Source organism: Oryctolagus cuniculus, chromosome 3 (assembly GCF_051225735.1).
Source record: "Oryctolagus cuniculus isolate XC-2025 breed Fujian yellow rabbit chromosome 3, ASM5122573v1, whole genome shotgun sequence".
In the NCBI taxonomy this organism is placed as follows: domain Eukaryota; kingdom Metazoa; phylum Chordata; class Mammalia; order Lagomorpha; family Leporidae; genus Oryctolagus; species Oryctolagus cuniculus.
The window spans coordinates 163,551,371-163,570,183 of NC_142869.1; the positions used below are offsets into that span (position 1 = coordinate 163,551,371).

The 18,813-nt window shown below is 45.1% G+C and overlaps 1 long non-coding RNA gene across 1 annotated transcript in view; it reads right to left on the reverse strand.

Moving 5' to 3' along the window:
• Positions 1-277: 277 nt before the first annotated feature.
• The window catches only part of LOC149127577 (uncharacterized), a 33,422-nt gene continuing 14,886 nt past the window's right edge, over positions 278-18,813 (reverse strand). The window contains exons 2-3 of the long non-coding RNA XR_016231008.1: positions 2,372-2,523; positions 278-520 (exon numbers count right to left, since the gene is read on the reverse strand). This is a non-coding gene — a long non-coding RNA (uncharacterized LOC149127577). The remainder of the gene's footprint in view (positions 521-2,371; positions 2,524-18,813) is intronic.

An 18,813-nucleotide genomic window follows, 5' to 3' on the forward strand; every position in this document is an offset into this window, starting at 1 on the left:
CCCATAAATATATTGGTATAATTTTATATCAATTTTTAAAATAAATAAAAATGAGTATTCATAGTCAAATAAATGGCAAACAAAATTATTAAAATTGTTTCAAAGGAAAATAATTATATATATATATAAAGGCAGAAACAGAGACACACAGAGAGAGAGAGATGCTGAGGGCTTCCCAAAGAAAGCGGAAGATGACAGAAGAGCTGAACTCCTGCATTTGTGCGTGCAGCAGCTCACAGCACCTTAGAAGTGCTAAGGAGTTGACACTCACCTTGTTCAAGTTCACTCTGCATTTAAGACGCACTGAAGATCCATGAGGTAAGCCTGAGAAGCTGCCGATCCGCTCTGCTCCCTGCTGGCTGTATGACCCTGGGCAAAGCCCTAGGTGGCTCAGTTCCTCCCCGTCACACAGCGCCGTTGTAAAGATTAAACAAACTGTGCATTGCAAAGGGCTTCAGCGACTTGAACTTCCTATCACTGTCACGACATGGTTGTTCATTCCAGCCACACAGTTCTCTCGCTGAGGTAAGAGCAATTAAAATTCTATGCTATTTTTTTTAACTTTGTTTTCTTACCAGTAAGTAAATGCAATAATCCAACAACACGCTGTCAAGTAGCTGTCTGTCCTTGGGAGACTTCTTCCTATAAATAGCTAAGAATAATTAGCCTATTGACTTTCTGTAAATGAGCATTGGTAGGATGCTGGCGAAGTCTTCATTTAAGTGGTTTCAGCACACACTCTGAAATATTATTTATACCTGCCAGAGCTCATCATGGCACCTGGGATACTGTCACATTAAGAGGCCGGTGCTGCCAGGGCACCACAAAGCGAGTGCCTACTCTGTTTTTGCAAAAGCCCACATCCCACAGCTGTCTGCTGGGCTGCTGTGTGAGGGCCACAAACACACACACACACACACACACACACACACACATGCATGCCTCATTCCAAACCAGGGCCCAAGCAAATGAGACACAGACCCTCAATTTCAGGCCTAGTAAGGAGATTTTTCTCTGGTTTTCTTCAGTTTCCAAAACATAAGAGGATCCCAGCCAAGAGAGCCTGCAGGCCTGCGATAAGGAGAGGCAGCGAGAGACGGAGGAGAACGGTGGGATCCAACAACTCTCTCCATCCGTGCACCCAATCACTTTGACAGCGCTTCCTCGGGCTGCACAGAGCCTCACAGGCTGACAGCAGCCAAACCCTTTCTTAGGGACACAGTCTCCAGCCCCAGGACCTGTGCCCATCCTCTCGCACACACCAAGCAGGGCATTTGTGTCTTCTAACAGGGGTGTAGGTGGTGGGAGGGGAGGAGGATGAAGAAGAGGAAGGAGCAGAAGGCAAGATGCTTTTTCCTTCTCCCCCTACCCTTCCCTGCTACAAGGAAGGAAAGGTGGGAAACAAGTGGAAGTCCAGGAGAGGTCTGGTGATGCTCCAGGCCTGCACAGCCGCCCTGCAGCCCTGGAGATGCACAGCTCAGACAGCAGGGGTCCTTCCCCCACCCCGTTTCAGAAGGTAACCACACCTGGGCCCTGGAAGCACCAGAAATATGTGGAGTCCTCCTAGAGGTGGTGCTGGGATGTGTGTGTAGCGTGTGACAGCAGCAAAGGGCCCCTGAGTGCCACAACCACGTGGGAGTTGGCATAGAGGAGATGCAAGCAGGAGGCGCAGTGGCCAGAGCTGTCAGGCAGGCACGCAGGCATGCATGAACCTCCCTAAGGTCAACACAAACGCAAAGAGGACACAAATGACTCTGAGTGGCCACCAGGGTCAGACAAGTTCCCAGAGCTGATTCCCAAATGAGAAGTGGCCTGGGACCTCTTGGTTACATCACCAACGTCCTTCTTCTCGCTAATCGTTGTCTGCGTCTTAGAGTCCTGACCCACACCGCAGCTCCCCTTCCTCCAACAGAAATGCAAGAGATGCACTTGTGACCTCCACAGAAAACCTTCTCGTACGTGACATAAAAGCCTGAAGCTAGCGTTTGGGCTGAAACGGGGGAACAAGTTGATAAAGCTCACTGTCTGTTTAATGAGATGATGATGACGAAATTAGGCACAAACACTAACTCACCTTTGTCTGACTCTGGCATCCAAAGAGAGCTTTGTGACAAGGAGCTGAGCCTGCCACACACCCTGGCTTCCCAGCTTTCTGCAAAGACAGAGAGAGCACTGGGGACAGACTCACCACGGGACCTAATTAGTTCAAACCTTGTGCCCTTAAGCTCGAAGCAGCTATCTGCAGCTTCCCAGGACTGACATGGTTATGAATCACTTTTTTCACGTGTAAATGTTTGATTTTTTGGAGTTTTCAAACATAAATGTTGCCTCTTTCAGCTTCTCGAAAATTTAGGAAAACATGAATACTAACCTAAAACGGGTAGCAGTCTTGGATACAATATCCTTTCACGCCATCTCGCACATCAGACGACTTGTAAACGCACACCTTTTTCCGGTTCCGTGGCAAGAAGTGGGAGGAAATATCACTGAGTATTGAAATGTCAACTTTTCATTGAACAAAACCTGCAAATGGAGAGACCATCACATACGTAAGAGAAGATAATATTGTCCCTGTGTCACCTAAGGGAGTTTCACTGCTTTTTTTTTTTTTTTAAATAGGAAGAAATTTAAAAATGTGACAACTAAAACACAAAAGAAAAGCAAAGAGAGAAAAAAAACCCTTATCTTATTCGGACTCCCTATCCATCCCATCCATCTCTGTCCATGACCCAAACTACTCTAGGGAACAAGGAAGGAAAAAATTATCTTCCAAGGAATCTTAAGACACTAAAATTCAAAGAAAAATGATTTGGACCCTGACAATGAAATAGCAGGACGCAATCCCACGTTTCTGCTCCACATCAAGCGTTGTCTGCAAGCCCATTGGTCATATTAAGATACAATGCCACTTACACTGGGCCTTTACCTGCCATTTGATGTCTTTTTAATAGGTTTTATATACGTTTCTGAATGAACGTTTACAAATCTATTCCCAAATCCGAGATAACGTCAAAAAGAGCACTGCCTAAAACCTCAAACTAGTAGAAATATTACTCTGTTTAGCCAATTAGTCCAAGTCCCACACTTGGCTCATTCGGTTGTCACAGACCTGCATCCCGCAGATCAATCCGATGCTTAAAGTGAGTATTAAGTATAGAACATTTAATGGAACAAACAACAGGATGCTAGACAGAGTGACTATCTCCTGGCCAGCTTGACTCATAAGACCCCATCCAAGAGAGGATGTTGCTGCTTCGCACGCCCCGGGGGAATCCAGAAAGTTCAAGCCACATCCCTAATGAATACCTCTAGCTCCATGGATAAAGGCGGCCTGTGCAGAGGAGGAGCACAAGAAGCCCCCATCCAAGACATAACCAGAAAGACAACTCTCCTGGAACCTTGAGGGTGACGTGTCAGGCACACCAGGTGCGCTCCCAACAGAGCCTTGGGAAGCAAAGGGCTCTTCCTAACGGCATCAAGCACAACTAGAAGGGAACGTGGCAAAAGCACAAGAGACAAAACACCTGCTTGTGTCTGTTCTTTAACAGCAGCCTGCTCCCTGGGTCTTACTGGGCAGACCTAAACTATAGGCATTGACTAGTAATGCAGAACAGAAACAATGGGTACCTCTAACTTGAAAAAAGCCTAACAGAGAAAAAATCTATTGTGCTTCTAACGCCACAAGTGGGTAGGAGATGAGCCCAGATCTGCCAGTCCCACAGTGCTGAGTTCTGTCCTCCTTCTGGGGACCTGTCACTGGTGTTGGACTGCAATGTCCCCCCAGATAGCAGAAGATCTTCCACTGGACACGCTGTTCTTACAGCAGGAAGGATTTTCATGGCAGGTACATCATAGGGGTGGCTTAGAATAATTGATTGTGTCCTCCACGAAGAAGGTTTCAAAATATGCAATGCCATGGAAATTACTTGAGACTTGTTTTGAATCCTCAGTCTGGCAGCGTCAAGGAGCCGAAATGTGGAGCAGCATATGTTTTGAAGCTTCTCACAGCTGTCGTCTTAAAAGCTGTAGACAGCTTTAGTTCAGCCGACATACTCATTTCCTGCAAATAAAGGGTTGACTAGACAAATGCCCGTATCTGTACAGCCAAAAGACACGTGCTTAGGTATTAGTCGTCATTTACGTGTAGCACTTTCTATTTGCAAAGCACCTTGCGGTTGCTTGGGCTACGTCCTCTACGTGGCAGTCCTTGAATGCCACTTGCTGCATGAGATTATGTCACAGGCTGGGGATCTGCACCTCCTGGGGCCTGCAGCTCCACGTGTGGGGAAGAGCAGACGCTGGGCAATGTGGGCTGCATTCAGAGACTTGTAAATCATCATTTCTTGTCTCAGTGAATGCTCCTGGGGAGACCTGTTACGTGGTGAAATGTCTCCTTGTTGGCAATGTGAAGGGAATGCTGGTCTTCATTGTATGATTCTTTTCTCCTAAGCTACTTAAGGTCCTTTTCAGGTAATAACTCACAAATTGCCCTCACATCTCTGTGATGTGTGTCTGTGGTAGATATGCCTCCATTTTCACACCAAGGAAGAAATTGATGCACTGATTCACAGAACAACTTGGAGCCTCCCTTGGCTCTCAGTCACAGGTTGATTTAGCAAAAAACCATGCATCATAGTGCAATGAAGAGCGTTCTGATAGAAAAGGCTCCAAACATGCTCCTTTACTAGCAACAAAACTAACAATTATATGTGCTTAAGTCCAAAGCAGAGCTTTTTGCATTAACGATTATGTGTAATTATTAAATGACTGCAGTAGCAATGCAAATCTGGTGGTTCTTGCTTAAGAGCCAACCTCAGACCCTCTTTGGCCATTTAAACTTCTTCTTAAGGCCAGTAAATTCTTTTTGAGGTATTTTCTTCACCTCTCTTCAGAAAACAGAAGCCCTCTTGCATCAGAAAATGTTACTCTGGCCAAATCTTTGTTTAAAACTTTGTGCAAGAAATGAAGAAAAGGAAATGGTGCATATCTAGTTCCCACGATGCATAACTAACCAAGTACCTCTTTGCGTGCACGTGTGCCTATTCGTTTGGTTTTCCAGTTCTGTCGGGGGACCAAGTGTAAAATAGAGCACTTGGGAACAGCACACAGATTGGCAAGGCAGCCTGGGGAAATGCAGGGTCTAAAAGGTGACACATTAGCCTCATCCATGGGCAGCACATAAAGAGCTTTTAGGGCCGCAGTATGGACCAGAGTGTTACTAATCCAGAAATAATTCGATATAAGTAACCAATACAACATTGGCACCAAAATGTCCTTCATTTCCCTTAACTGCTCGGCCCCATGGAAAAGTAAATGCAATTGAGTGGAAATTGCTTTTCAGTGAGTTGTGTCTGCGCTTAAAAATGTGAGGCAAGGGACTGGGAGTCCATCTCATCTCCGCAGGCCTGATACCAGGAACTTTCCATTTGAGAACACAACAGAAAGTTCATATGGTTGCTTCTTATGTTGAATTTAGATTATGTCAGCACAATTATGTCCCAAATACAGCTTTTACAAGCCATTAATCAGGGACACAAAAATATAACCTTGACTTTTTTCTATAATTGAACTTCATTTCTATCTCAAGCTCTTAGTCTTCTCTATAGCAGGACAGTTAATCTCTCCAATTTACATTAATTAAAATCAGTGATTCTTCAGTCATTTAAGGGATGAAATTAAACAAATTCAGGGTTTCACACTTCTCCTTCCAACTTCCTGGGATGGCATCCAAGTGCTGTGGGTTTGCAGGTCCTATGGTGTCGGGAAGAGAGGCAGCTTCTTGCCAGGCATCCCTTGAGGGCTCCACCACTTGTCTTGGTCATTAGCTCTCTCTCCCCAGCAGCCCTCGCTCTTGTGTTGTTTATGGGTGTGGCCCTCAGAATTCCTGTGCTGCAAACGTAATCTCCAAAGTCAGCGAGTGAAGGTAGGCCCTTTGGGAGGAAATTAGGGTCAGATGAGGTCCTCAGATGGGGACCACGTGATGCCACCCATGGGTTTAGAAGAAGAGGAAGAGAGCACTGAGCTAGCACGCATGCTCCGTCTCACCTGGTGGTGCCCTCCTATGTTATCAAGCAGTCAGAAGACCCTCACCAGATGCTGCTGGCCTGCTGTAGGGTTTCCCCACCTCCAGAACCATGGGCTAAATAAACCTCCTGTCCTTATAAGTTACTCCATCTGTGAGACTCAGTTACACCAACAGACAACAGACTAAGATACCTGCCTGTGTACACAGGCCCACCTTGGCCTTCCTTGCTTCTCTCCAACAGTGACTCCTCATCACGGCACCTCTCAGCCACATCCACCACTCTATCAGGGACACTGGAAATTCCTGTGGGCTCTCCCCTGAGCTGCAGGAGACTCAGAATTGCCAGAGCCCTTCTCTCTGAGACCTGCCTGGTCACCCTCTCTACTTTGCTGTGGCATTCATGGGCCCAAGAGGTTGGCTGTACCCTCAGGTTTCATCCACAGACAAGGGACAAGTATGCCCTATCCTTGTAACTCTCCAAGTCAACCTGAGCTCCCTCTGGTCCTCACCCAGGGCTTGATCACTGCAAAACAAGTACTCTAGAATCAATCTGCCCTATGCAAACCCTGGCTCTGTCACTTCCTTAGTGATTTTTTTAAAGATTTATTTATCTATTTGAAAATCAGAGTTACACAGAGAGAGGAGAAGCAGAGAGAGAGAGAGAGAGGTCTTCCATCCGATGGTTCACTCCCCAACTGGCCGCAATGGCTGGAGCTGCGCCAATCCAAAGCTAGGAGCCAGGAGCTTCCTCCAGGTCTCCCACATGGGTGCAGGGGCCCAAAGACTTGGGCCATCTTCTACTGCTTTCCCAGGCGATAGCAGAGAGCTGTTTCAGAAGAGGAGCAGCCAGGTCTCGAACTGGCGCCCATATGGAATGCCAGCACTGCAGGTCAGGGCATTAACCCACTGAGCCACAGCGCCGGCCCCTTCCTTAGTGATTTTAAACCAATCACTTGACTCCTCCATGTCTCAGTTTTCTCACCTGCAAAATGGTATCTACCTCACAAGATTGTTGAGAAGAACAAATGGATTAAAATACATCGCACTTAGAAGGATGCTTGGAACACAGAAAACACCACTTGTGTTGAATAGTATTTTTTTTTTGACAGGCAGAGTTAGAGAGAGAGAGAGAGAGAGAGAAAGATCTTGTTTTTCCATTGGTTCACCCCCCAAATGGCCCCTACAGCCGGCGCGCTGAGTCGATCCAAAGCCAGGAACCAGGTGCTTCCTCCTGGTCTCCCATGCGGGTGCAGGGCCCAATGACTTGGGCCATCCTCCACTGCACTCCCGGGCCACAGCAGAGAGCTGGACTGGAAGAGGAGCAACCGGGACAGAATCTGGTGCCCCAACCAGGATTAGAACCTGGGGTACCTGTACCACAGGAGGAGGATTAGCCTAGTGAGCCGCAGCACTGGGAGTAGTATTATTGTTGCTAGACCATGGTAGGGGCGGGGGAGGATGCACCCCTTTTCCTGGAACCCTATCAGCTTCTACCTCCCAGCTTTTAGGAGACTTTGCTGTCACTTCATGCTACCCTTCCAAATCTAATGTCTATTGTATGAACATTGTATTCTAAATCCTCCAGTCTCTTAGCCTTTTGGAATTCAGTATAGTTCTTCTCTTTCAAAAACCTGAACTTCTCTCATTTATATTCTTGGTCTTCAACACCAAGAAACCATTGAACTATTGGAAATTAAAAGTCAAGAAGCTGTCTCCTGCATTTGTCTCTCCCCTAAAATAATAACCAAGTATATATGGTAGAAAGACTGAATTTAAAAGCTAGCATTTTGGGGCCAGTGCTGTGGTGCAGCAGGTTAAAGTCCAGATCTGCAGCACCAGCATCCCATATGAGTGCTGGTTCCAGTCCTGGCTGTTCCCCTTCTGATCCAGCTCCCTGCTATGCACCTGGGAAAAGCAGTGGAGGATGGCCCAAGTACTTGGGCCTCTGCACCCACGTGGGAGACCTGGAAGAAGCTCCTGGCTTCGGATTGGCCCAGCTCCAGCCCTTGCCAGAAGAGTGAACCAGTGGGTGGAAGACTGACTCACTCTCTCTCTCCCTCCCTCCCTCCCTGTAACTCTTTCAAATAAATAAAATAAAATCTAAAATGAAAACCAAACCTAGCATTTCCTCTTTTTAATGAGGGAATGAAGCTTCTAACCTCTCCCTCTCCCTCCCTCCCCCTTTCCACCACCATCAGAAACCTTCAGAAGAGACAGGAAATAGGGTGGGAACCCTGATCTGTTCATCACAAATGCTATACTTGTATTGAAATGCCACTGTGTCCCATAAATATACATGATGACTATCAATTTTTTTAAATAGAGAAAAATAAATTAGGACAAGAGGGAAGAACTGTCACAGCCCACTAAAAATCCCTCTTTAGGAACTTGCTGGTGCTTCGGTCAGAGGTTGGATAATATTTATTACTTACTCATTTCTGTGTTTTTGACACCTTCTCTCTGTTTCGGCCCCCTTCTCTCTTTCTGCTTCCTTTCTATGGTGAAAAGCGGAAATTGTCTTTAGTACTAGGCAGACGAATCCAACTACAGTACCCCCAGGGCTGGCCTTGCCTTCCACACAACAGTACCCCACTCTGAAAGCACACTGCAGGTCTCTCAAGAAGCATTTCCTCTGACCGCAACCACTAGTCTCATCACTTCTTGCTTCAGAAATTTCCAGAGAACATGAGAGCAATTAAACACTAGCCAACAGGGCCAATGCTGTGGCAAACGGATAAAGCCAGCACCTGCTGCTCCGGCATCCCAAAGGGGGCTCCCGCTTGAGTCCCAGCTGCTCCCCCTTTTTATCCACTTCCCTGCTAATGGCCTGGGAAGAGCAATGAAAGATGGCCCAAGTGCTTGGACCCATGGCACCCACACAGGAGACCTGGAAGAAGCTCCTGGCTTCTATCTGGCCCAGACCCAGCCATTGTAGCCATCTGGAGAGTGAACCAATGGATGGAAGATTCTTTCTCTGTCTCTCCTTAAGTAATTCTTTGAAATAAATAAATAAATATTTCAAACAAACAAACAAAAACACTGGCCAAGGAAATATCCTGTTAAACTGACGACATTTGGCAACTCTTGGAAAAGAGCAGAAGTATAATAAAACAGCTATGACACGGCCAACTGCAACAAAGCAAAAACAATTCATACTACTAGGACTCAGCTGCTATCGTTGCCAGAGCACATACTAATGATTTACTGAAAAGTGAAAATTGGACTAATTCTAGCATCCAGTCTTGTGGCACTGTGGGTTAAGCTGCTGCTGGCATCCTACATCAGAGCCCCAGTTTGAGTCCCAGCTGTTTTGCTTCTGACCCAGCTCCCTGGTGATGTGCCTAGAAAAGCAACAGAAGATGGTCCAAGTGCCTGGGCCCCTGCCACCCACATGAGAGACCCAGATGGAGTCCCAGGCTCCTGGCTTCAATGTGGCCCAGACCTGGCTGTTGTAGCTAATGGGGAGTGAACCAGTGGATAGAAGATCAATTGATCAATAGGTCTCTCTCTCTTCCCCTCCCTTTGTCACTCTGCCTTTCAAACAAACCTTTATTCTACATATTTTTAACTAAATCTTAAAAAAGTAAAAGTTGGAATAATTTGTTCTCTTCTGTGCTTAAGTGGCAGCTACACTTCAGGGGCTGTTGGTTAGCTGATTTGAAGTGTATCCTCCAGAAGTTTATTTAAAGCATGGATTTCCCACTAGGATTTTCACTTTAAGCTCTGACTATGCTCTTGGTGGCTGAACTGGATCCTTTAGCATTAGCGTGCATCCCCCGGGCACACTCTGAGATATATGGCCTCTTCCAGGCCACGAGGGCACTAGCTGGTGACTTATGGCCCAGGCTACAGGAGGGCATTACTCACAGGGCTCCCCAAAGCAACCGTTTGCCTTCAGAGGCTGGAAAGTTACAGCGTAGAGTCTTCAAGAGCCTTTTAAAGAAGCAGTTAAATGATACTAGCAGGCATTTTAAATCAACCCACATTCATCCGAACTTCATGCGGTCAAACTTTGTGCAAGAAAAACTGCCACCATTTTCTCAACAGTCCCGCTCGGCCTCCACACAGCACCCCACCTACCCCCGGGTCAGCTGCACACACGTGTTTTAAATGTCAGCTTGCCAGGCACTAATGAACCCACAGCTCCAGCTCAGTGGTTACATTGGAGTTAATTATGATGTATGAGAGGCAGAATCCTTGAAAACGCCCCAGGCAGGGAGCCTTTAAAATCTCAAATTCATCTATGTATGTAAATGGAGCTACTTCCATGTTCCGGTAAAGCCACAAAGCTATTGATCATTTTCATTGGCAACACTTTCATTCTAATGGTTTCAGACTGATATTAAATGTATAATTAAATGACTGCCCAATTGTTTGGTCCCAGATAATGGTCATAGCTCATGCTTAAGAGAAGGGTTATTATGGTCTGTTCACTGTGCTCCATGATTTACGAGTGTTATCCAGTTTGGTACGACACACATGGCTGTTTTATATGAGCCCCAGGAAGGTCCAGAAGTGTGTTTAGAGTTACACAGACTGTGAATGGTGGCACTGGGACTAAACCTTGGTCTGTCACAGCCTCAACTCTTGACACCACCAGCTCACAGACATATACCACATAATACAAATCAAAGTGAGATTCTGTATTCTTTCCTTTTGAGTCCCAAATGCAGAACAAAATAGGAATTTGATCTCGATAGATATTTAGTTTTCCTCCTTGAAATGCCTTTCTTTTTTCCCTCCTTTCCATTTAGCTTGTCTCTTTGCCTCCTTTGTTTTACAAAACCTCTAGCCCCTTTTAACTGCTCCTTTGTCACCGAGTGCCCCTACAACACAACATATCCCTAAGGGTCTCTAAGTCACCTGAAAACTTAAAGCCAGACCTTACAAAATATGAACATCCTTAAATAGAAAAAAATTTTACTCTGGATCTTACTTCTCGATTTTTAAAATCATTCCTTTCCAAGAAGAGACACTTTATTATACAAATAATGAAAAATGAAAAGCAATTAAATTAAACACAACATGTTGCCAGAAGAACTGGTAAATTTGTACTGATATGTGCTTCTTAATAGCCCATACTTGAAATAATCTAATGTCAAATACCCTGAAAATTTAACTTGAACTGGGCAATTTTTTATTGCACATTGTACTAGATTAATTATTGACTTACTGTCACTTTCATCCATTTTTCACTCTTTTGTAATATTATGTCTCAGCAGTAGTTCATTTTTAAGCCATTTAAATGTAGAAATACTGTAAATCACAATAGAATGTTGTATGTAACTTTGTTAGAACATACACGGCTTAAATGTAAGTGTGGGTCTAGTAAGGTACTTATAATAATTGATTTTATTGTGGAGCACGTTTTTGTTTTTAAAATTTTTACATGAATATAATCTAAATGATAGGGTAGAGTCACATTTGAGGATCTGTAGTGGAAATGGGGCATGCGGGAGCCAGCATTGTGATGTAGCCAGTCATCCCATAGGAGTCCCAGCTGCTCCACTTCCAATTCAGCTCCCTGCTAATATGCCTGGGAAAGCAGTGGAAGATGGCCCAAGTACTTGGGCCCCTGCACCCACGTAGAAGACCTGGAAGAAGTTCCTGGCTCTGGCCTGGCCCAGCCATGGCCATTGTGGCCATCTGGGGAGTGGATGGAAGATCTCTCTTTCTCTCTCTCTCTCCCTCTCTCTGTCTATAACTGTCTTTGAAATAAAATAAATCAAAAGAGGAGGAGGAAATGATACATATGAATACTACTATATTGATGTTAATTTGTTGAATTTAATCATTTTACTATTCCTGAGTAAGATATAAACTCTTGGTAACCTTGGTAGAGATCTTGAAAATATTTGTTGCACAGTTTTGCAACTTTTTATAAGTATGAAAATTATGCCAAAATCAAGTTGTTGTTTTTTTTTTTAAAATCTGGTATGAGCAATGATCGCAAAAATCCTAGAAAAGTCAGAAGTACTTTTTTTTTTTTTACATTTGAAGCTTTATTTAGTGCGAAAGATGCATAGGAGAGTGAGAGTTTTATCTAAGAGAGGGGTAAATCTGGGTTCATACCGAGCACCAGGAACCAGCCACGTGGAGGAGCATTTAGGCCAGGAAGCCTAGGGCAGGTGGCCCAAAGGCCACGCGCCCTGGAGGCCCAGGGCTACAGCAAGCCCCCTCCTGGCAAGAAGCCAGGAAACAGAAGCGAGCCCAGAAGTACTTATAGTATTTAAATATCCAACTCTAATTATATGTTCACCTCTGTAGTAATGTATTATTTTACTGTAAAGAAATCTATACTTGAACTTATTTTGTGTACATTTGTAAAGCAAAACTAGTGCTCATTATTTATTCTGCTTATTGCTCAGTTCTACATCTCTCCATCATTAAGTTCTCATGACAGCACCAGTCCTTCCTAACTTCTCATCCTCAGAAACTTGAAATATAACTTCCACTCCCATCCCATTGACTCTTCACTCTTCTATTAAATTCCTTTCCTAAAGGCCACCAGTGACTTCTGAGCAACTCAACCCAAGAGGCCTTTCTTAGCCTTCTCTCTCTTCATGTACTTTGATGTGTGACCATGTGGGCATCTGCTTTCTTAAAAAGTGTGTCAATAGGCCGGCGCCGTGGCTCACTAGGCTAATCCTCCACCTTGCGGCGCCGGCACACTGGGTTCTAGCCCTGGTCAGGGCGCCGGATTCTGTCCCGGTTGCCCCTCTTCCAGGCCAGCTTTCTGCTGTGGCCAGGGAGTGCAGTGGAGGATGGCCCAAGTGCTTGGGCCCTGCACCCCATGGGAGACCAGGAGAAGCACCTGGCTCCTGCCATCGGATCAGCGCAGTGCGCCAGCTGCACTGGCCGTGGCGGCCATTGGAGGGTGAACCAACGGCAAAAGGAAGACCTTTCTCTCTGTCTCTCTCTCTCACTGTCCACTCTGCCTGTCAAAAAATTAAAAAAAAAAAAAGTGTGTCAATAATCATTCATTCATCAACCGTCTTATCAACTCCCATTCTTACTGGATTAGTTTGAAGCCAATAGCCATTATTGTACTATTTCATTCATAACTAGTTTCCTTATGAATTTCTAAAGACAAGAACTCTGCATATCATAACCACAACCCCACTACCACTTTTTAAAAATCATTCTGTAATATTCAGTAGCCAGTCTAATTTCCCCACCTGTTTCATGGTCAAATTGTTGGATCCAAATAAATCCATAGATTGCAATTGGTCAATATTGGACCTGAGTAGTTACCTGGCAAAATTCTAACCAGAGTTAAACCAAGCCAACTGCTTGCTTGCAGAGAGCCATACAACTGCCCTCCCCTTGCACATGTGATGATGGCAGAGTAACCTCTAGGGCCTGGGGAGTCCCACAGAGCAGACACGCCCACAGCAACAATACTGGCCTTCCTTTCCACCACTTTGCTCATTGCTCTGCCTCCCCGTGGCGGGGGGGGTGGGGGTGGGGGGTGGGCAGGGATGTCAGGATGCCCAGAGTAGCTTGCAGCTAAGTAGCAAGGCCTAGAGCTGAGACCAGTCAGTCGGATTCCTGGACTATTTCTCAAAAGGTCTGACACAGGACAGAGAGTGCTATTTATTTTTAGGGAGCCCACATGTATACCCTACTGCAGCTTTACCCACTACACCTCAGTGCCGGCCCCTTTAAGTCTCTTCCAGTCTACAGACTTTTCCCTCTGAGTTTTTCTTTCCCTGATATTTTCCCTGCTGAAAAATTCATACAACGGAGTCTGGGTGAAGCTAGTTGCACATGCGTAGAGCAGTTCAATGTCATCTTCCGTCCTCTGTGTTTCCACAGCTAGATCTAGGGGCCTGGTTCGACTCAGCATAAATCCTTTTGGGAATGCTGCAGTTCATTATTCGGCCTCACGTATGAGGTTAGCAGCAATCAATCTTCATTGTCCAGAACCATTAATTCATTGGGAGTAGTAAAATGGTAAGATTCTATGACTATCATTTTATCATTATTTATTAGCTAGAATGATTTTATAAACACAAGAGAGCTTCAAAACATGAAAAAGCCACACATGGATTTTAAATGTTCTTACACCAAAACAAAGTTAACTTTTAATTTTATTCTTTCATGAACTTAAAAAAAAAAAAAAGATTTGTTTATTGGGCCAATGTTGTGGCATAGCAGGTAAAGCTGCCCCCTGCAATGCAAGAATTTCACATGGGCACCAGTTCGTATCCCGGCTGCTCCACTTCCCATCCGGCTCCCTGCTAATGGTCTGGCGAAAGAAGCACAAGTTGGCCCAAGTGCTTGGATCACTACCACCCATGTGGGAGACCTGGAAGAAACTCCTGGCTCCTGGCCCTGGCCCAGCCCAGCCTAAGCCATTTGTGGTCACCTGGGGAGTGAACCAGTGGATGGAAAATCTTTTTCTGTCTCTCCTTCTCTTTGTAATTCTGACTTTCAAATATTAGCAGATAAGATCTCTCTCTCTCTCTCCCTCTCCTTCCCTCCTTCCCCCAGTTATTTGTAACACCATATAAGCATACCTATTATCAATCCATCTTCAAAAAATTTCCTTGGGCCTAAATTCCTCCATAATCACCACCCTGATTGCATGGTCCCCTTCATAGAACATTCAAGGAATATGCTCTCTGTTTTCTTTGCCTCCAATTTTCTACTTGGCCAACCCACATAAATCTTTGTTCTTATTGAGCTACTGAAATGGCTTTCATTAATTAGTAGTTATATGCATAATAAATTAATATCAATTAATTTATTACTGTAATATAATAAATTACTTTATATTGATCAGTGTAATGAATAATTATGTATAAATAATACATAATTAACAATAACTGACCTACATCTTTTTAATTATTATTTGATAAGCAATGAGACAGAGATAGAGGGAGAGAGATCTCCCATACACTGGTTCATTCTCCAAATGCCCACAATAACCAGGGTTAGACCAGGCTGGAGCCAAGGACTAGGAGCTCAATGCATATCTCCCACAGAGGTCCAGGGACCCAGCTACTGAAGCTATCACTGGCCGCCTTCCAAGGTGTGTATTATCAGGAAGCCATAATGGAAAGCAGAGCTGAGATTCAATCGCAGGCACTCCTGTATGGGCTGCAGGTGTCCCGAGCAGCATCTTAACCAGTAGGTTAGACACCTGCCCCTGACCGCCACCTTGGACATGGTGATCACTCCATCATGCTAGAAAATACTGCTGTGACCCCTACACCTGCTTGGCTTTCCTCCTGCTTCAAGGGCTTCTTTTCTCAGTCTCCCCTGCTGAATCCTCCTTCTCTCACAAACTCCTATAGGGTGAAGTGACCCAGAACTATGCCATAGCCTTCTTCTCTTCCCTTCCCTCAGCTCCTGGCTCTCTTTCTCCATCCCATGACTTTAGTACCAACAGTCTAATAGGCCCGAAGCCCCCTGCCCAGTCTAGCCCCTTGTTCTTGCTCACCACCTGCACTGGGACATCTAAGAGGCATTTCAAATCAACAGGACCAGGACAGAGCGGTTGATATTCCTTGCTTCTCATCTGAACCAAGTGTTCTCCCCTCCCCACAAATTTCCCCTCACATTAATAAATGTCTAATAGTGTTTCATTACATTTAAACAAAACTGCTTTCTTAGCGTCTCAGACAAGGTTCAGTATGTTCTGTCCCCTCCACAGCATCTCTCCTACCACTCCCTCTCTTCTCTGTCCCGGTTCTTACTGTTCCTTGACCATGCAAAGCATGGTCTACTTGGACTACTTCTCCCTTCTGCTTTCATGCACCTCAGGCCCCTCAGTATCCAGATATCAAACATCATGGCCCAGTCACTCCAGTTGAAGCTTCTGCAAACCCAATCCCATGCACCTTCTTCCACACTGTGTGGTTTGATCTTCTCCCTAGCATGGACCACAGCTGAGGTTAACTTCATTGTTTCAGTAATCAGTATCTGTCCTCCTCCATTAGAATCTAGCTCCCTTTGGAGAAAGAACTCCCTCCTCCATCAGAATCTAGCTCCCTTTGGAGAAAGAACTCTGCCTGTTTTGTTTGCCACTCTGTTCTCAGCATCTAAGACAGTGCCTCATGTATCACAGGTGCTCTCCCAATGTCTTTGAATGGATTTACTTACAATCTTTCCACAGAGAGCCCAACACATTTTCATGTTCTAAGAAATCAACCTGACAATGTCGACAGGGATATAAATGTTGCATATTCCACAGAATTATATAAAGATACAAAGAGACCCACACCTGACAAGAACTAAAACCCTAGAAATAAACACGAAAGACCAATTTTCTACCCACCTTCTCTCCCACACATACATCATCAGCCCCACAGTTTCTCCATTTCTTGGTGACTGTCTCTTTGAGTGAAGGTAGATATATTTGGGCAGTATTTCTAGCAAAATCTGCCTTAATTATGATCTCTGCTTGATAAAATAATTTTTCTAGATAAAGAAAAAATTAAGGATGGTGTAGAGCTTCTGGGCTAAAATCACCACCTCATCAAGGAGCACTGCCTTTGGGTCTCACCATGCTGGGAGACCAACTCCAAACACAGCAAGCATCATGGGCAGCACACAGCTGTGGAAGAGCAGGGACGGACAGGTGTGACAGGTGTGACCGGGGGCCAGTCACTGCCTCTGTGGGTCTCGGGTTCCACACCTCAGTCAAATGAGGAGTTTTCTAGCCATCCTTCTAGCTTCATAAATTTTGAGATTAGGACATCTTGGATTATTCAGAAACACTTGGAAACATTTGTTTCAACTGTAAATGATACATTCTTTTTCTATTGTACTTTTTTCTTAAAGATTTTAAGAGGTTGAGTTACAGACAGTGGCAGGGGGGAGAGAGGTCTTCCATCCACTGGTTCACTCCCCAAATGGCTGCAATGGCCAGAGCTGTGCCGATCTGAAGCCAGGAGCTTCCTCCGGGTCTCCCATGTGGATGCAGGGGCCCAAGGACTTGGGCCATCTTCTACTGCTTTCCCAGGCCATAGCAGAGAGCTGGATGGGAAGTGGAACAGCCGGGACAAGAACCGGCTTGCTGGCTCCCATGTGAGATACTGGCACCACAGGTGGAGGATTAACCTAATGTGCCACGGTGCCAGCCCCTCTATTGTACTTTGTACCATTATTATCACATTTACCAAAAACTTTCCTTGTATCAGAACTAGTACAGGAGTTGTACAACTCTTGCCTTATAGATTACGGACTCCTGAAAAGCAAGAATACACCCTGCTCGTCATCTTTCTCCCCCTTGGCTTGCACCGTTTTATAGATATTAGGTAAGTTTCCTGGATTAAATTGCACTACAAGTTTTAAGAGCTTACAATCTTAAAAGACTATACTGTTGGATGAAACTTCTGTATTATGGAGATGTAATTTGAGGCATAGCTACTGGTAACACAATGTAGCAAATACTTTATTTGGTAACATGGAGGAGGAAAAAACAGGACATAAAACCCCATTTCAAACTAAGCAATTAAAAAACAAAAAAGCTGGCAGATCTCTTATGCGTTCTGCACTCTACCCTGTACTCTGAGAGCCTCTCAGAAACATTGAACCACACCCCTTTCTTGTAGGAACTAGACAGTGCTAAGAAGATGGAAACCAATTCAGAACATTCCAAGTTCATGGCCCATGTATCCCACAATTCTGCTGCCGTACAGATAGGCAGGAAGGCGAGGAATGGCACAGGCTTTTCAAGTTCCTGTCTCCTGTTGTAGGGGAAGCTAAGAAGGAAGCCCCCATATATGGGCTTTGAAACTCCTTGATAGAGTTGAGCCATGGAATATAATGAGAAGTATGCAGACAGGCACACGTAGGACTTGGCCCTGCTCTTTGTCTTCACGTTTAGAAAAACTGAAGAGCAGAAGCAATTTCCTTCTGTTGCAGAATTAAAAGAACATGAATAATGTTAAAATTAGTTGGCATCAGTGTGTTCAAGATGGATTATAGCCATATGCTGGTTATTTAAATAAAGCAAGAGACAATGTAAGCATTTAGCAATTGTTTAATGAAATGACTTGCTATAGATCTCTTACTGCTCCATGGAAAGCCATGTAATTATTGGCCTTCCTGTCAGGAAAAAAAAAAAAGACATCTTACTCCTAACTGTGGGGAGCAACTCGGACTAGACTAAGTTACTGGAATTAAGACTTATTCTATGCATCTGCTCTCCCACAATATGGTGCTGGGAGAGAAGAAAACAGCTTCTACACAGCTGCCTCCAGTTCAGCCAATAAACTGTAGGACTTGCTCCTGATTGGAGGAGAGCAGCGTACTCGGCGTGTGGGCAGCCGAGTTAGCATTGGTGGAGGAGGACTATAAAGGAGGAGAGAGACGGCATGCACCAGGAACATCTAAGAGGAACATCTAAGGGGAACACTTGTGCAGCCCCCGAGAGAGCCGGCCGGAGGAGTGCCGCTCCCCTGCGGAAGTGGGGAAAGTGGCCAGGGGGAACCGCCCTTCCACGGAGGTGGAAGGGACAGTAGCCAACCCGGGAAGAACCAGCAGCAAACCCGGGGAGGGCCGAGCAGACAAAAGAACAGCGCAGGGTCCTGTGTCGTTCCTCCATGCAGAGGGGGAGCGACACTAACCTATGCTTTAAGAAGCTTATCAGTCCCACAGCACATTAAACATAAAAATTCTTTGTTTTAAAGATAGTTTTTAAAAGACTTCTGTTCTGGAAATATGAAGTAGATACACTTTTTTTTCTGACAGGCAGAGTGGACAGTGAGAGAGAGAGACAGAAAGGTCTTCCTTTTTCGTTGGTTCACCCTCCAATGGCCACTGCAGCTGGTGCA